We start from the raw sequence: 18,461 nt of genomic DNA, 5'->3' as shown, positions 1-18,461 counted from the left end.
TTTTTTTTTTTTTTTTGATAAAATACATCCCATTACCTTGCACACACATCTGTGCTTTTCTGCAATTGTTAATTTAATGGAGTCTCAGTTACCCACAGTAGCCATATCTTTTAACCAACTCAACTTCTTTTTCACAAAGTAAACATCTATCATGCAAAATAATCAACAGATGAGCAAAACTCATGAATACATATAAGAATCTTAGAAAATTATGTACAGACGTCCATACTACTTTGTACATAATTACTATTGTATAAGAATTTTGTCAGAATTATGAATATAGTTTTAAATTTTTCATAATCCTAACCAGTATATAGAAATAAATTTGCTATCTGATCAAAAAGCCAATATAAAAAGTTTGTGAATTTCAGAATTATTAGTCTCTTCATGAAAAGACAAACTTAAATGTAATAAAAAATAAAATTTATTAATTGCATTATATTTAACACTTATAAAAATTTGAGAAAAGTCATAAAATTGTTTTAAAACCAGTTGAATTTGTACAGAGATTCACTTTGAAAATGTGAACTTGGGTTCTTACATAAACATGCTCATGGTTTCTGTAAGGAAAATGTTTTTCTCTTGAAAGACTAGCATATTTAGGGATGCCTGGGTGGCTCAGTTGGTTAAGTGTCTGCCTTCTGCTCATGTCATGATCTCGGGGTCCTGGGATTAAGTCCCGCATCGGACTCCCTGCTTAGCAGTGAGCCTGCTTCTCCCTCTGCTTCTCCCCCCTGCTTGTGCTCCCTCCCTCTCTCTTTCTGACAAATAAATAAAATCTTAAAAAAAAAAAAAAGAAGACTAGCATATTTAAAGTTTCAGCTTCTGAGCCGAGATGCCCTGCAACAGATGACTGGATTAAGAAGTTGTGGTCCATATATACAATGGAATATTACTCAGCAATCAGAAAGAATGAGTTCTCAACATTTGCTACAACATGGACGGCACTGGAGGAGATAATGCTAAGTGAAATAAGTCAAGCAGAGAAAGACAACTATCATATGATTTCTCTCATCTATGGAACATAAGAACTAGAATGATCAGTAGGGGAAGAAAGGGATAAAGAAAGGGGGGGTAATCAGAAGGGGGAATGAAACATGAGAGACTATGGACTATGAGAAACAAACTGAGGGCTACAGAGGGGAGGGGGGTGGGGGAATGGGATAGACCGGTGATGGGTAGTAAGGAGGGCACATATTGCATGGTGCACTGGGTGTTATACACAACTAATGAATCATCAAGCCTTACATCGAAAACCGGGGATGTACTGTATGGTGACTAACATAATATAATAAAAAATCATTATTAATAAAAAAAAATAAAATAAAAAAAAATATATAAAGTTTCAGCTTCTTTATTTCCTATAAAACCTTTAGAAATACTATGATATAGAAACACATTTATAAATCTCTATAAACCCATTAAAATAAAGTTCCATTAATTTTGGAGAATGTATAACCTAATTCATTAATACCTTCTGGAGATAGGAAAATATTTCAGATTACAAGAGGCTCTTCTCAATTAGACACCCCAGCAATAAGAGAGCTTACAGCTTCATTTCTCTACTTCAGCCATGAGTCTAAAATAAATGTAGAAACATAAAAATGTACCTCTTCAGATATCAAAAGATTATTTTTGGTGCTATGCTAAGTTGCAACAGGGTGACTTTTGTGATGGTGAGACTAAGAAAGCAATTGTCAAACTTTCTTTTATAACTTTTATGGAGTGAGACAAGCAGATGGTAAAGAGATACCCACCACTGGGTCCTGCAGGACTGGGAGCTGAGGAGCCAAAACCTTGCCTGTATTCCAAGAAGAATAAGAGATAACATCCTTTGGGAAACCCCCTTACATTGGACTGAAAGAGAGCAAAATATACCACCCCAAAATATGCCTCTTTGGCATATTGATTATGTTAAGCTTGTTATTTTTAAGAAACAGCAGACACAGGTAAAGATCTGAAAACTGAATAGAACTTATTCTTTTGTAAGAAATATTTATGTTTATAAGGGAAATCTCCATTTGTAAGGGTTAATCCCTCTCTCTCTGTATCAGGAAGAGAAGGTTGACTAAATCTCTAGAAACTCTGATCAGTACAGAAGGCAGTGACTTAAATCTGCATAACAGCCTTACTCCTGTTTACTGTCCTTTTCCTGGTAGCCTCTCACAACTGACTTCCCACCCACAACATCCTTTGTCTTTAGCTCGAGATGAGATTTAAGGTGGTGTCTTGGTTGGGGGCACCTGGGGGGCTCAGTAGATTAAGCATCTGCCTTCAGCTCAGGTCATGATCCCAGGGTCCTGGGATTGAGCCGCACATGCTTCTCCTTCTGCCCCTCCCCTTGCTTGTGCTCTCACTCTCTTTCTCTCTCTCAAATAAATAAATAAAATCTTAAAAAAAAAAAAAAAGTTGGTGGCTTGGGCCATTTAGAGGAGTTACTCAGTTTTTCTGGGTCTCTACCATGTATACATGAAGTATACATGTTATTAAACTTTTGTTTGTTTTTCTCCCATTAGTTTTTTTTTTTTTTTATTACAGGAGGGTCTCAGCCAAGAACCTAGAAGGGTAGAGGGAAAATTTTTTCCTTCCCCAGAGGACGTTGAAAGTTCACTCAGAGGCAACACCAATAATCTTTCCCATTGGTTTCCATTTTTATTCATCAGTGCTTTCCTGTTTGCTTTGAGAGGTTACGTCTAACTTCCTTCTGGTATGCTAGTTCCACAAAAGCCATAGTAAGTGCATCTGAGTTGGAGAATCACAATGGACCTCTCTACAGGAAAAAATTGTAGAGCTGAAAGAGAAGATAGTGCTCACACATACTTGTTTAAATGCACTACTGAGGATTCTGAAAAAGAAATGACTCTTGATCACTCCCAGACCGATTCAGAATCAAGACTTTATTACCAAGTTCAGCCTTTATTGTGATACTAAAAGACAGGTGCAGCTAGATTATTTCTCAAGAATGACTGGCTTCAAGAATGGGGGAGGGGTGCCTTGGGTGGCTTAGTCAGTTAAGCCTTGGACCCTTGATTTCAGCTCAGGTCATGATCTCACGATTGTGAGATTGAGCCCCGCACCAGGCTCTGTGCTCATGGAGCCTACTTAAGATTCTCTCTATCCCTCTCCCCCATCCTGCTCACACAAACACGCCCACATGCATGCACGCTTTCTTTCAAAAAAAAAAATGGCGGGGAACATGCAGTTTATTAAACTTACCTTTAGATTTACTTTATGAGTCATTTATAAAGCTATTCCTTAAACCTAAGAAACTAAGGAATCTTTTGTTTAGGTTTCATAGCTAGTTTGTCTTAGGAAATTACTTTAGCTTCTTACCAATTTCATAGTATTTATTATTAAAAAATCCTGTATTACAAATTTAAAGATTATGAGACAATATTTCATTTGTACTTTGATCCAAAGATTTATGGTTGGTCTGAAAATAGAATTGAACTTCAGATTGACTACTATTAACTCTGCGCAGAGCAATTGTTATATAAATAAACCATTTTTTTCTTAAGCAAAATATAGATACATGCATATTCTACAGGTAATATTCAATAAGTTGACTGAATGGTAATTATCTCTCTTTCCAGTAGTAAATAACTAAAGGTTACAGGATAATAATGAAATAGATGATAAAGCATATCAAACATATCCACTGAAATGCTGTTTTCTCATATTATGTTTTATGTATTTTGCTGATTCCTTCTTATTTAGATTATGTAGGCTTTTTTAAAGATTTTTGTTTATTTATTTGACAAAGAGAGAGAGAGAGAACACAAGCAGGGGGGAGTAGTAGAGGGAGAGAGAGAAGCAGGCTCTCTGCTGAGCAGGGAGCCCAATGCAGGGCTCCATCCCAGGACCCTGGCATCATGACCTGAGCCAAAGGCAGACGCTTAATTGACTGTGCCATGCAGGCACCCCTAGCTTATGTACTTTTATTTACTATATTTTTACCGTCGTATTTGGCAATGTATCAGAAATGTCATAGACATTATTTTAAGCTCACCTAGGTAAAAAAAAGAAAAAAAAAGCATGAGTCACATGGAATATGTCTTGGCTAAGAAAATAAAATATTGAGTAAATGCTTTTGTTTTCCTTAAAAAAAATTAATGATATTTATGTTCCTACTTTTGGGACAATTAAACCAATGAAAATTAGGAATTAAATTTAAATGGAATAAGCTAATGAAGAGCAAATTTTATGGCTATGCAAGGTGCCTAAGAAAAAATCCAGCAAAACTTGTGTGAAACATGTATGAGGAATATTATGAAAATTTACTGAAAGACCTAAACAAATAGAAGTAATGTATAGGAAGATTCAGTGTCAAATATTCAGTTGTCCGAAATGCAATTCAAACAAATATCTCAATTGCCTTTCATGGATCCTAAGATCTTGAGCTTGTGGTAATTGAAAATAAACTGTGTGGGAAATGGCAAAAGAAATAGCCAAGCCATTCTTAAAAGAGAAAACAAAAGTTGGAGGGGGCACATACTCTGCTAGAAAATGAGATAATACCAATCAGTAATCATTTAAAAGTGCTATACTAACATAGGGACAAACAAGTGGAGATGGATGCAACTATTTAATAATGTTCGGATTTTATAAATTTGAGGGTGTTGGTGGTGTCACAGGTGTTTATTTTATTATTAGGTTTTGTAATATATATATTACATATATTTTTCTTTATGGTATATTATTTATCTGTGGTACACATTACCTTAAATATCAGCTGGGCAGAAATTCAAGAGCAGCTTAGTAGGGTGAATCTGGCTTAGAGTCTCTCATGATGTTCAGATGTTAGCCAAGGCTGCCAACATCTTAAGAATTGATTAGAGCTATAGAATCTGCTTCTCTGGTGCCTCACTCACATCCCTAGTGCTGGCTTTTGGAAGGAGGACTCAGTTCTTCCCTACTTTCCCTATCCATTGGCTGCTTCAGTTTTTTACTATGTGTCAGCTGGCTTCTCCCAGAAGAAGTGATCCAAGAAAAACCAAGGTGGAAACAGTAATGCCTTTTATGACCTAGCTTTGGAAGTCACACACCATCAGACACCTATTCAGTATGGGAGGAAACTACACAAGGGCATAAATATCTAAAATGTGGAGTACTTGGCACCATCTTGGGTGTTGGTTATTACAGTACATTTCATATATTACATTTTAAAATAAAGAAAAATATCTTTCCTGAGCAACATAAAAAAGACCGACTAATCTCCCCAATTATGCTCTGAACACCTGAAAGAATGCAACTTGTATGATTATTTATAAAGCCATAATCTCACCCACAAGAAAAAATTTCACAGGGCTTATGTGTAGTATTTACTCACTGACTTTTATAAAATAAATTTACCTAAAAGTATTAGGTGCCTTGATAAAATAAGAAAAGCCTGATATCTTTACATGGCCATATGCTGGCATAATATGACAGATCATTTTCATTTCCAGTATTTTGTTTGAGGTTTGATCATATTTTTTTTCTGCATAAAAATCAATCATTTTTGAAGAATATTTTGGTCATTCCATCTATAATCTACATCTATACATTACAGTACATATGAGAAAATTATAGTATGACATTAAATTATCTTTGTATCTAGATTCAAATAAATTTAACTTTTAAGAAATATTGCAATTAAAATATGTTTAGTTATTGTGTATCAAGAGGATATGTTCAACTTCTTTCTATATTTATTTCAAAAACAGTAAAATTAATGTTATTTCTCCTTTGAAATATGGATGTAAGTATTGAGTTAGCAAAGTCAATGAAATTTTGCATACCCACATGTATCCTGTTGATCAGATAAGCTATAGTAAAACTACGAAGTTCAGTATTGTATTTGGAGCCAAAGTGTTTTTGTTTTCTCCTGTGTTATAACAGAACTTTTCTATATTGTTATAGGAGAATTTTCATCTTTTACTTGGAAATTTATAACAGTAGTACACAAGTCAAGTCAACACACTTAACATTTGCTTATTAAAAGCAATGTCATAAAGTCAAATAGATAGTCAATTAATTTATTGAATTAAAATTTGATATGAGGTTCACTCTTGTTGTACAGTAGCAATAGCGGCTTCCCTCTTCCATTCTCAGAACCAGCAGCTCTCCCTCATGCTGAGTTGCTACAAAGCCCCTGCCAGTAAGCTCATAAGAACTTGAAACCATCATCACCCCTCCTACTCTCGTCAGGGGATGTAAATAGTTGAAGCAGATTGCCCAGGAAACTCTTCATTGGTGACCTCAATACAAAATACAAAAACAAATGAGGAAAGCCCTTGAAGCCGTGTTTGGCAAATATGGACGAATAGTGGAAGTTCTATTGATGAAAGATTATGAAACACAAATCAAGAGGATTTCCTTTTGTCACTTTTGAAAGCCCAGCAGATGCTAAGGATACAGCCAAAGTTGTGAACGGAAAGTCCGTAGATGGAAAAGCCATCAAGACAGAACAAGCCACTGAACCATCATTTGAAAGTGGTAGATATGGACCACCTCCGCCTCCAAGAAGCAGAGGCCCTCTAAGAGGTCTTAGAGGTGGAAGAGGAGGAAATGGAGGAACCAGGGGACCTCCCTCATGCAAAGGGCACATGGATGATGGTGGCTATTCCATGAATTTTAACATAAATTCTTCCAACGGACCACTTCCAATAAAAAAGCGACCACCATCAGAAGTTGCTGTCTTCCTCCTGAAAATCTGCCCCTTCAGGACCAGTTCACAGCAGCAATGGAATGGAAGGAAGAGCTCCTGTGCGACATGGAAGAGATAGTTATGGAGGCAAACCTTAAAAGGAATCCCTGCCCTCTCGTAGAGATGTTTATTTGTCCCCAATAGATGATGGGTATTCTACTAAAGACAGTTATTCAAGCAGAGATTACCCAAGTTCTTGTGATACAAGAGATTAAGCTCCACCACTAAGAGATTATACTTATCATGATTATGGTCATTCTGGTTCACATGATGATTACCCATCAAGCAGCTATAGTGATAGAGGTGGCTATGGTCCTGATCCTAACTATTCAGATCATCAAAGTGGAGGTTCCTACAGAGGAACATATGAGAGTTACGGTAACTCACATAGTGCTCCACCTACATGAGGGCCCCTGCCATCTTGTGGTGGAAGCAGCCTCTGTAATGATTACAGCAGCTCATATGATGGATATGGTGGAAGTCAAGACAGTGGAAGTGATCTCTACTCAAGTGGTCGTGATCTGGTTGGCAGACAAGAAAGAGGGCTTCCCCCTTCTATGAAAAAGGAGGTACCCTCCTCCATGTGATTCCTACAACACTTCAAGCCACAAAGTACGTAGAGGTGGAGGCTGTGGAGGAAGCTGATCTGATAGAGAGGGACACAGAAGCAGATAGTAAAAACAAACAAAACTTTGGACCAAAATCCCCGTTCAAAGAAACAAACAAAAAAGTGGAACCTTTTCTGTCAGAACCACCCAAGGACTACTAAAAGGAAAAATTGTGTTACCTTTTCAAAATTCCCTATTACGTACCCCTACTATAATTTTTATGTTCTTGTGAGGGAAAAAAGTAAAACCTGTTTAACACTACTTAACTTTATGACATTGCTTTCAACAAGTAAATGTTAAATGTGGTAAGACTTGACTTGTGTACTAGTGTTGTAATTTTCCAAGTAAAAGTGTCCCAAAAGGCCACTTCTTATATCCGATTTTTCCCAGTAAATGATGCAAACAATTCTGAGACCTTCCACAAACATCTAGCCATCTAAAATGGAGAGGTAAATCCTTCTGCCTATACAAACAAGGTAGCTATTAAAGGTAGTAGGGGTAGGATTTCGGAGTGTCTTCAAACTGAAATCTCAATGTTCTCAGAAATCAGCTGCTTATGTAAGGAAAGTGCTATTTGCCCAGTAAATCCAATAAAGCAAATGGATAATGATGGCTGTACGTTGCCTTTCTGACATTTCCTTGGAATCTAGAGGAAACTCCCCTTTCCCCTCCCCCCCAGTAAGGCCATTTAACTGTGTGTTAAGCAACTATAGAATACTAAATAAAAAGTTTGGCCAAAACCAAAAAATAAAAAATTTGATATGATTTCAATCTTCTTAAATTTATTAAGACTTGTTTTGTGACTTATCATATGATCTATCCTTGAGAATATTCCATATGCACTTGAGAAGAATGTGTATTCTGCTGCTGTTGTGTGGAATGTTCTATATTATATCTGTTAGTTTTCTTTAAAGTATAGTTCGAGTCCAATGTTTCCTTATTGATTTTCTGTCTGGATGATCTATCCATTGCTGAAAGTGGGGTATTGAAGTCCCCAACTAGTATTATTATTTTGTTGTCTATTTCTTCATATCTGTTAGTATTTGCTTAATATATTTTGGTGCTCCTATGTAGAGTGCATATAAATTTACAATTGTTTTATCCTCTTGATGAATCGACCTCTTTATCATTATGTAATGACCTTCTTTGTTTCTTGTTACCGTTTTTAGCTTAAAGTCTATTTTGACTGATGTAAAATCTCTTTGGTTTCTGTTCTCTTATAATATCTTTTTCCATTCCTTTTCTTCAAACCTATGTGTGTCCTTAAAGCTGAAATAAGTTTCTGGTAGACAATTTTGTTATAATGTGTCTTGAAGAGGATCTTAAGCAGATTTTTTTGTTGTTGACTATGAGCCTCATGAACTTAGATATCCAAATCTCTCCCCACATTTTGAAGTTCTCAGCCATTATTCATTTAGATAATCTTTTTTTCCCTCTTTTCCCTCTCTTCTTCTTCTGGAACTCTAATAATTTGCAAATTGGTATTGTTGATGGTATCCCACAGATCTTTTATCTTTGTTCTACTCTGAATGGATAATTTCAAAATTCCTTGTAACTCACAGGTTCCTTCTTCTGCTTTATTCATCATGATCCTGATGGTCTGTGTTGCATTTTTCATTTATTTCATTGTATTCTTCAGCTCCAGAATTTCTGTGTGGTTCTTTATTTAATTTTTATCTCTTTGCTTGACTTCTCTTTTTTGTGTATTGTTTTCCTGGTTTCCTTGCATTGTCTTTCTGTGTTTTCTTAAAGCTCATTGAGTTTTCTTAAAATAGCTACTTTTGATACCAAACGTGTATTTTCAGCTCCCCGCTTTGCCAGCTCCCCACCCCCAATTTCCTCTGGGCAGGTACAAAGGACCCTTTAAGTGTTTCTAGAGTTTGGAGAGAGGAATGGGAGACATAAAGCCTGTCCTGTCTGAATTCCAGGCTGGAGAGAGTAGGTTCAATGGACTCCTGGGCTCACCTCCTGTCAGAACTGGCCAAGCCCAGGCCTGGGGACCTGGGGGTTGGTGATTTGGGGGATGGTGCTACGCCTGTCTCCACTGTTTGTTGTACTTCCCCCAGAATGGATCCTTTTTTTCTAAGAGTCCTAGAGAATGGAGAATCATTCCTCTAAATATATATTTTTAAAGGTGAAAAAAAACCCAACTATTTTGGATTCTTTTTCAAGCAAATTACAATTCTTCGAGTCTTTGGGTTCAGTTACTAGAATTTATTATGATCTTAGGTGGTGTCATATTACCTTGATTTTTCATAATCCTTGAAGTTTTGTGTTACTCTTTCCATTTGAAGTAGCTGTCACCTCCCCAAGTTTTACTATCTGCCTTTGGGAGCGAGATAACTTCTGTCAGCCCTTCTAGAGATTCTGGGGCTATCTCAGACTTTCTGTGGGCACACCCGCTCCATGCTTTTTCCTCCCTCTTGTGGCAGAATGCTTTTTCAGGGTCCTGCAAAGTACCAGGACAAGTGCTGACAGCCTCTCTTGTTTTCTCAAAGGTGGAGCTAAAGCTCACATTTATGGTCTCTCCCTGGCCTGCTTTTGGGGCCAGCTTTCAGCTTTTCTATCTGCCAAAGCTTGTTCTCAGCACCGCCATGGGGAGCTTGCACTGAGAGCCAGTCACAGTGTGGGGTAGTATGTGCATGAGGTACACAGTGCACTGGGGGTTCCCTATGGGCCAGCTATGTTTTGGGGGATCTGCAAGTGAGGCATTCCTACCTGTCCATGGATGGGCTCCTTGATGAAATCTGTGATGCATTTAGTAGGATCTGTGTACCTTAGATGCTTTCTGAGAGCCCTATTTGTAGCTCTCACAGCCTCTTTCCACCCTCCAGTCACGTGGCTTACAATTTAGTACTCTGGATGGAGTGAGAGAGAAATGAGCTCCTTTGGCAGTATCCTGCACCAGCGGGGAAGCCAGGTGCTCATGCACACACTCTCCTTTTCCTCTGCAGGAGAAATCACGGGCTAAGAGATCTTTCTTGGCCATAAGCTGTGCTGCCTTGGGGTAGGGGTGATGCAGATAAAGTCAAGCCATTTCTCTTACCCTCTCCAGTGTGTCCAAACTTGTATGTTTTTGCTCCAGCAATGTGCTGGGACTTCTCTTCTGGAAACCTGAATTTCTGAAAAGGTTCTCTTGTCCATAGGTGATTGTCTAAGAGTGTTTTCCAGGGACTCCTAGACTCTGGCTGAGAGGGGCTGGTGCCAGTTCCTGAGTCACTGCAGGTTCCACAGCTGTGACTGAGATCTGTCTGCCCATTACCCAACACACAGGTAGGCAGGCCTCCTCCCAGGTTCCTTGTTATATGGTGCTGAATCCCACAGCTCCCACAAAAGCACTTTGAATAGATGCTGAGGGTGGATGCTGAAGTTTTATTTTTGGGGGGAAGACAAATACAAGGATGCTGTGAGAGCTACAAATGTCAGATGCTCCCATATGCTGACTTCACTTTCTCTTGTTTTCTTTGGAGACCAGTTTGAAACTGTCATTGCCCTGGTTTAATATAAACTGCTTTTTAGAACTCTGCTTGGCATATGGGAGACACTCAAATGTTCCTAAAGATGAATCTATATTTCAGAATGTAGTAGAAGTTTTCAACTTACAAAATCAAATGCCACTGTGCACATATATATTTTGCAATATATTAATGTGTAAGTTAATCTAAGTGTAGAAGTAAACCAAAATTGACATAGAGTTGAAGAGAGTTTTATTTGTTCTTTTCTATTTTGTCCTTTTTTTCCTGAAATAATGTAAATTTCAAACATCTTTTCAATTTCCAAAATCATTGTTCTTTATAAATTAAGTATATGGGCATTTTTCCCTTTGCTTGGTATATATTTCTCCAAATAATGAAAATGTTAAGCCTTTTTAAAGCCACTGCTTCAAATAAAATAAAAGAAATTAATCAGAACCATTATGTCTATTTGAGTAAATGAAAATATAATCCTCTCATATATTTCATGTAAATAAAATATTTTAAAATGACTTATACTGAAAATCTGAGAATGTGAATTGTATATTTTTAATCTGTGTATACCCCATGGCTCCTAGCAGAGTGCTGCTTACATAGAATATGCATAATAAATTTCATAGAGGGAGAAAATAGAAGAAAAGCAGGTTACATTAAAATGATGGAAGAAAAGGAAAAAGTTTATTTTCCATAAAGATACTCTGTATTTAGCCATTTTTCAGTATTCTTTCAAAACAAGATAAATATAATGAAATCTACTTAGCTTCTCCCATCTAATAAATGAAAAGAAAAAGTGTTGTCTCTGTCGTAAGCATGCTCTGCATTGAAAAATATAAAACATCTCTTGGGTTTGAGGGATTTGGAAGCTGATCAGGGGAAAAGGTATGACCACAAGGTGACAGTAGCATGCACAAGCTTTATGGGGCAATGCTTTGAGGTTTGCTTTCAGAGAAGTCCCTCATAGTAGAAGACTATCCAGAGGCTATTGGCATTGTCCCTACTCAGAAAGGGGAGAAAGCATGAGAACTCCCTGGATAGAGGGGACTCAGAAAAGGTTCCTAAATGTCAAGGTGATGTCACTCAACAGCACAGCAGGAAGTCCCTGGGTCAGAGAGCTCCAATGGACAGCAGCAGCTTGGGATCTTTTAACCACAAGGCTTCCCTTACCTATGGCTGGCATGTGTTGGGTATGGTTTTGTGAGGTATGCAAAGCAAGCATGCTCTAAAAAGTCAAAAATCTGCTTGTTTGGATTGTAATATGTAAATGTATTAAATTAACATGGTGTATACCTCAAACATATACAGTGTTATATGTCAATTATATCCCAATGAAAAAAAATAATAACTGGAATGTGGAAATATTTGAGGTGGGCTTCAGTGGGTCTTTAGCTAATGGATCTCAACCTCCAGTGAATAAATAAACAACTTACAGGAGCCATCTTTGGCTCATTTATATAACATGGATGTTCTCCATTACATTAGAAAAGCCATGCCACAAGAGATGCTAGCTACAGATGATCAGTTAGTACCCCATATCATAAAGGCCTTTTTTATCTAGTAAAGTTATAGTAAACTGACTTAAATTTTTTCAAGTTCATCATGTTTTATAAACTAGTTCATTTACTCTATGCAGTGAGAAAAATTACAATATACCCACGATGGTCAAATGAGGAAGCAGTAATCTGGAAGTAAAAATTTCACTTGTATTTTTTTTACAGAGAGGGAGAAAGGAAGGAAAGAGAGAATATTATCCTTAAAAACTTAGAAATAGGGGTGCCTGGGTAGTTCAGTCGTTAAGCGTCTGCCTTCAGCTCAGGTCATGATCCCAGAGTCCTCAGATCAAGCCCCACATAAAGCTCCCTGCTCAGCGGGAAGCCCGCTTCTCCCTCTCCCACTCCCCCTGCTGGTGTTCCCTCTCTCGCTGTCTCTCTCTGTCAAATAAATAAAATCTTAAAAAAAAAAAAAAAAAACTTAGAAATATTCCTACTATCAAGATTTGCTTACAAACAGAACCTGGGAGATATATTTTTAAAGGATGGAACTAAAAACTTGGCTACATTAGAAATAGGTATCACCAAAACCTTAATTCAGTTGGAATAAGGAAGTACTAAGCTAGCCTATTTAAATTAGAAGCACAGATGTGTGTGGGTGGAAGACAGAGTCAAAAGATCTCAAGAGAGAGAGAAATGTTCCATCAAATATTTACTCTAAGCTGGCACTATACAGAACTTGCATTATACTAATAAGAGCACAGTTTAATGGACTCATTTCTCAGTGGGCTGTGTATACAGGCCAATCAGGACACTAACAGGAATAGATAGTGAAAAACCATACAAAGTAGTATAACAAAAATCAACAATCAAAAATACTATAAATAAATATGTCAAAATGTCTCTTCTTTCTATAGAATTCAGTGACTCCACTAAGGCCTTAAATTAGAATTCAAAAATAAGCCAGTTTGGGGCGCCTGGGTGGCTCAGTTGTTAAGCGTCTGCCTTTGGCTCAGGGTGTGATCCTGGTGTTCTGGGATCGAGCCACACATCGGGCTTCTCCGCTGGGAGCCTGCTTCTTCCTCTCCCACTCCCCCTGCTTGTGTTCCCTCTCTCGCTGGCTGTCTCTATCTCTGTCAAATGAATAAATAAAATCTTTAAAAAAAAAAAAAAGCCAGTTTATAAAAACGCAGATGATGTGGGTTTTAATAACCGCTGTTCAGTGCACTCAAATGTGCCCTTAGTGGACAAGAAATAGTTAATTCTACTTTCAAAAATGAGTCAGTCATTAGCAGGGTGTAGTTTAAGTGCACAGAGACAGTCTAGCTCTATACGTATAGTAGGTTTGAAGAGTTTTAACTTACTCAAAATAACTATGTAAGGGAAAATTACTACCAAGACCTTTCAAGCTGGATTTTTAAAAGTGGTTATTTTTGCAGTATTCAGATGAGGATTACTTTATATTGGAGATAAGATCTGGGAGAATCTCTGAGTAAGATGAAGGATTAAGATATGTATCTACTCATTTTATGTATGGTTGCCTACAGTCAAATATGAGTGAGCTCACTTCTAAAGTGATTGGATTTCTTGTAGGTAATATGTCTTCAAGCAACATTTCCAGTGCTTACTCTCCTGCTCATAGACTAAATGTAGCATCAACCATTTGATTTCATTGAGATCCAATTTTGTTTTAATTGAAATATATTATGTAAAAAGTTAATAATCCATTGAAGTTGCAATTTACTAAATGGTACCCTCATGGCTTGAAGAGCTTACATAGCTTCCTTAAGTATCTAATATACCACAAGGGAGTAGTTATGCCCCTGATGAAACCAACTGAGTATGTGGGTAAAATTCTAGATACTGTTTGCTTATGTAGTCTAATCAGTTTCTTATAAAAGTTTCTTTAATAACGAAATGAATCAAAATCCAAGACTTTTAAGTAAAGAGATATTTTTACCAAATTTTAAAATGGGAAGGAAATATGCATTAAATTTCTCTCTGTATATGTAAATATACATATGAATTATACATTATAATAAGAAAAATATTTGATATTTGTCCCCGTTTCCTGGCACAGAGCTCCTAAAACCACTGGAATTTCCTATGATAAAGGTGATAGGAATATCTTTTGTTCTAATGAGGCAAGTCTTGATGGACCGCTAAATAGTTGCAGGATGGGGACTGGTCCCAGAATGATCAAGCCTTGATAAAAACCTGGGGAATTTCACCCCCACACACAGCCTCTGGGGATTGGAGAGGGGCTGGAGATTGAGTTAACTGCCAGTGGCCAAAATTACGCCTATGCAATGAATCCTCTATAACAACCCCTGAAAGAAGGAGTTTGGGAAGCTTCTGAACTGGTGACCACATCCATGAGCTAGGAGAATGGCATATCCCAACTTCACAAGACAGAGGCTCCTGCACTCAGCATACTTCCAGGCCTTGCCCTATGTACCTCTTATCTGGCTGTTCATTTGTATCCTTCATAACAAACAATAATAGTAACTACACTTTTATTTGAATTATATGAGTCATTCAAACAAATTATCGAACTTGAGGGGGGTGGTGAGAACTTCAAACTTAGTAGCCAAGTCTGACAGAAATGAGGATAACCTGGGGACCTCATCCTTGTGACTGGTATCTGAAGTGGAGGAAGTCTTGTGGGACTGAGCCCTCATACCTTTGAAGTCTGAAACTAACATCAGATAGTGTCAGTACTGAATTGAGTTATAGAATATTTAGTTGCCCTGAATCAGCAAATGTATTAAAATATTTTAAAGCATGTCCACCTCAGACTTAAGACCAAAAAGCTGGGATTTGAGATTTAATGATCATAAAACTTGTGCTAAAATAATCAAATTGTTCTGTACTTCAATGTAGTTAATTTAGATATCTTGTATTGGGATTAAATAGAATCAGCATATTAGCATTGGAAGAAACTTAGAAGGGCAAGCAAAACAACTGTTTCACAGATGAAGGTACTGAAATCAAATAGGTTAAGTGACTTGTTCAACTTCATAAAGCTAGAATCATCAAAACTGGAACTAGAACTGAATTAACTCAATCTACAGTTATTTTTCACCATTCTATGTTGCTTTCCATTAAGATGTATATTTTAGGGTAGTAAGATTTCATTACCTACTAACCATTTAAAAACAAATGTAATATCCAAATCAGTGCACAAAATTAACTAAAAAGTCTTTCAGTGAAAATGACAGACCAAGTATGCACTCTTTTCTCCTTTTCTTCCTAAAACCCCATTAAACAACAGTAAAGCAGTAAAGCACTAGAAAAATATAAAAACCCAGAACAACAGAGAGAATAGAAGAAAAGGGATTTCTTTTTTTTTTAATGTTTTTTTATTATATTATGTTAGTCACCATACAGTACATCCCCGGTTTCCAATGTAAAGTTCGATGATTCATTAGTTGCGTATAAAACCCAGTGCAACATAAATAGGTGCCCTCCTTACTACCCATCACCAGTCTATCCCATTCCCCCACCCCCCTCCCCTCTGAAGCCCTCAGTTTGTTTCTCAGAGTCCATAGTCTCTCAGGCTTCATTCCCCCTTCTGATTACCCCCCCTTTCTTTATCCCTTTCTTCCCCTACCGATCTTCCCAGTTCTTATGTTCCACAGATGAGAGAAATCATATGATAATTGTCTTTCTCTGCTTGACTTATTTCACTTAGCATTATCTCCTCCAGTGCCGTCCATGTTGCAGCAAATGTTGAGAACTCGTTCTTTCTGATAGCTGAGTAATATTCCATTGTACATATGGACCACAACTTCTTAATCCAGTCATCTGTTGAAGGGCATCTCGGCTCCTTCCACGATTTGGCTATTGTGGACAATGCTGCTATGAACATTGGGGTGCATATGGCCCTTCTGTTCACTACATCTGTATCTTTGGGGTAAATACCCAGTAGTGCAATGGCTGGGTCATAGGGTAGCTCAATTTTTAACTTTTTAAGGGACCTCCACACTGTTTTCCAGAGTGGCTGTACCAACTTGCATTCCCACCAACAATGTAGGAGGGATCCCTTTCTCCACATCCTCTCCAACAATTGTTGTTTCTTGCCTTGTCAATTTTTGCCATTCCAACTGGCGTAAGGTGGTATCTCAATGTGGTTTTGATTTGAATTTCCCTGATGGCTAGTGATTTTGAACATTTTTTCATGTGTCTGTTAGCCATTTGTATGTCTTCATTGGAAAAGTGTCTGTTCATATCTTCTGCCCATTTTTTGATTTGTTTATTTGTTTCTCGTGTATTGAGTTTGAGAAGTTCTTTGTAGATCTTGGATACCAGTCCTTTATCTGTAGTGTCATTTGCAAATATATTCTCCCATTCCGTGGGCTGCCTCTTAGTTTTTCTGACTGTTTCCTTGGCTGTGCAGAAACTTTTAATCTTGATGAAGTCCCATAAATTCATTTTATCTTTTGTTTCTCTTGCCTTTGGGGATGTGTCATGAAAAAGGTTGCTTTGGCCGATGTCGTAGAGGTTGCTGCCTATGTTCTCCTCTAGAATTTTGATGGATTCCTGTCTCACATCGAGGTCTTTCATCCATTTGGAGTTTATTTTTGTGTATGGTGTGAGATAGTGGTCAAGTTTCATTCTCTTGCATGTAGCTGTCCAATTTTCCCAGCACCATTTATTGAAGAGACTGTCTTTTTCCCACCGGATGTTTTTTCCTGCTTTATCAAATATTAGTTGCCCAAAGAGCCGAGGGTCCATTTCTGGGCTCTCTATTCTGTTCCATTGGTCTATGTGTCTGTTTTTGTGCCAGTACCATGCTGTCTTTGTGATCACAGCTTTGTAGTACAGCTCGAAATCCGGCATTGTGATGCCCCCAGCTTTGTTTTTCCTTTTCAACAGTTCCTTGGAGATTCGGGGCCTTTTCTGTTTCCATACAAATTTAAGGACTGTTTGTTCCAGTTCTTTGAAAAATGTCCTTGGTATTTTGATCGGGATAGCATTGAAAGTGTAGATTGCTCTGGGTAGCATGGACATTTTAACTATGTTAATTCTTCCGATTCATGAGCATGGAATATCTTTCCATCTTTTTATGTCTTCCTCAATGTCTTTCAAGAGTGATTTATAGTTTCTAGAATATAGGTCCTTTACGTCTCTGGTTAAGTTAATTCCAAGGTAACGTATGGTTTTTGGTGCTATTGTAAATGGGATGGATTCCCTAATTTCTCTTTCTTCGGTCTCGTTATTCGTGTATAGAAATGCAACTGATTTCTGAGCATTTATTTTGTATCCTGCCACGTTACTGAATTGCTCTATAACTTCTAATAGTTTGGGAGTGGCTTCTTTTGGGTTTTCCATATAGAGTATCATGTCATCTGCAAAGAGAGACATTTTGACTTCTTCTTTGCCAATTTGAATACCTTTGATCCCTTTTTGTCGTCTGATTGCTGTTGCAAGGACTTCTAGTACTATGTTGAATAATAGTGGCGAGAGTGGGCATCCTTGTCGTGTTCCTGATCTTAAGGGAAAGGCTTCCAGCTTTTCCCCATTGAGAATAATATTTGCAGTAGGCTTTTCATAGATGGCTTTTATGAGATTGAGAAATGTACCTTCTATTCCTACACTCTGAAGGGTTTTAATCAGGAAAGGATGCTGTATTTTGTCAAATGCTTTTTCGGCATCGATTGAGAGGATCATATGGTTCCTGAGTCTTTTCTTGTTGATATGATGTATCACGCTGATTGATTTGCGAATATTGAACCACGCTTGCATCCCAGGTATGAATCCCACTTGATCGTGATGGATAATCCTTTTAATGTACTGTTGGATTCTATTAGCAAGTATCTTGTTGAGGATTTTGGCGTCCATATTCATTAGGGAAATCGGTCTGTAATTCTCCTTTTTGAGGGGGTCTTTGCCTGGTTTGGGGATCAAGGTAATATTGGCCTCATAGAATGAGTTTGGTAGCTTTCCTTCTGTTTCTATTTTTTGAAATAGCTTTAGGAGAATAGGTATTATTTCTTCTTTGAATGTTTGGTAGAATTCCCCAGGAAAACCGTCCGGGCCTGGAGTTTTGTTATTTGGAAGGTTGTTTATCACTGACTCAATTTCTTCATAATTAATTGGCCTGTTTAAGGAATCAATTTCTTCCGGTTTCAATCTTGGTAGTTTATAGGTTTCCAGGAAGGATTCCATCTCTTCCAGATTGCTTAGTTTATTGGCATATAGC

General features: G+C 37.5%; 1 pseudogene; it reads left to right on the top strand.

The window, feature by feature from the left end:
- LOC103668298 overlaps positions 1–7,363 on the top strand; it is a 20,076-nt pseudogene extending 12,713 nt beyond the window's left edge.
- Positions 7,364–18,461: the final 11,098 nt, after the last annotated feature.

The sequence above is a fragment of the Ursus maritimus genome, assembly GCF_017311325.1.
Source record: "Ursus maritimus isolate PB19 chromosome X unlocalized genomic scaffold, ASM1731132v1 scaffold_X1, whole genome shotgun sequence".
Taxonomy (NCBI): Eukaryota; Metazoa; Chordata; class Mammalia; order Carnivora; family Ursidae; genus Ursus; species Ursus maritimus.
The sequence above is the reverse complement of the archived record's forward strand: the minus strand, read 5'-3'. Positions and strand labels throughout refer to the sequence as shown.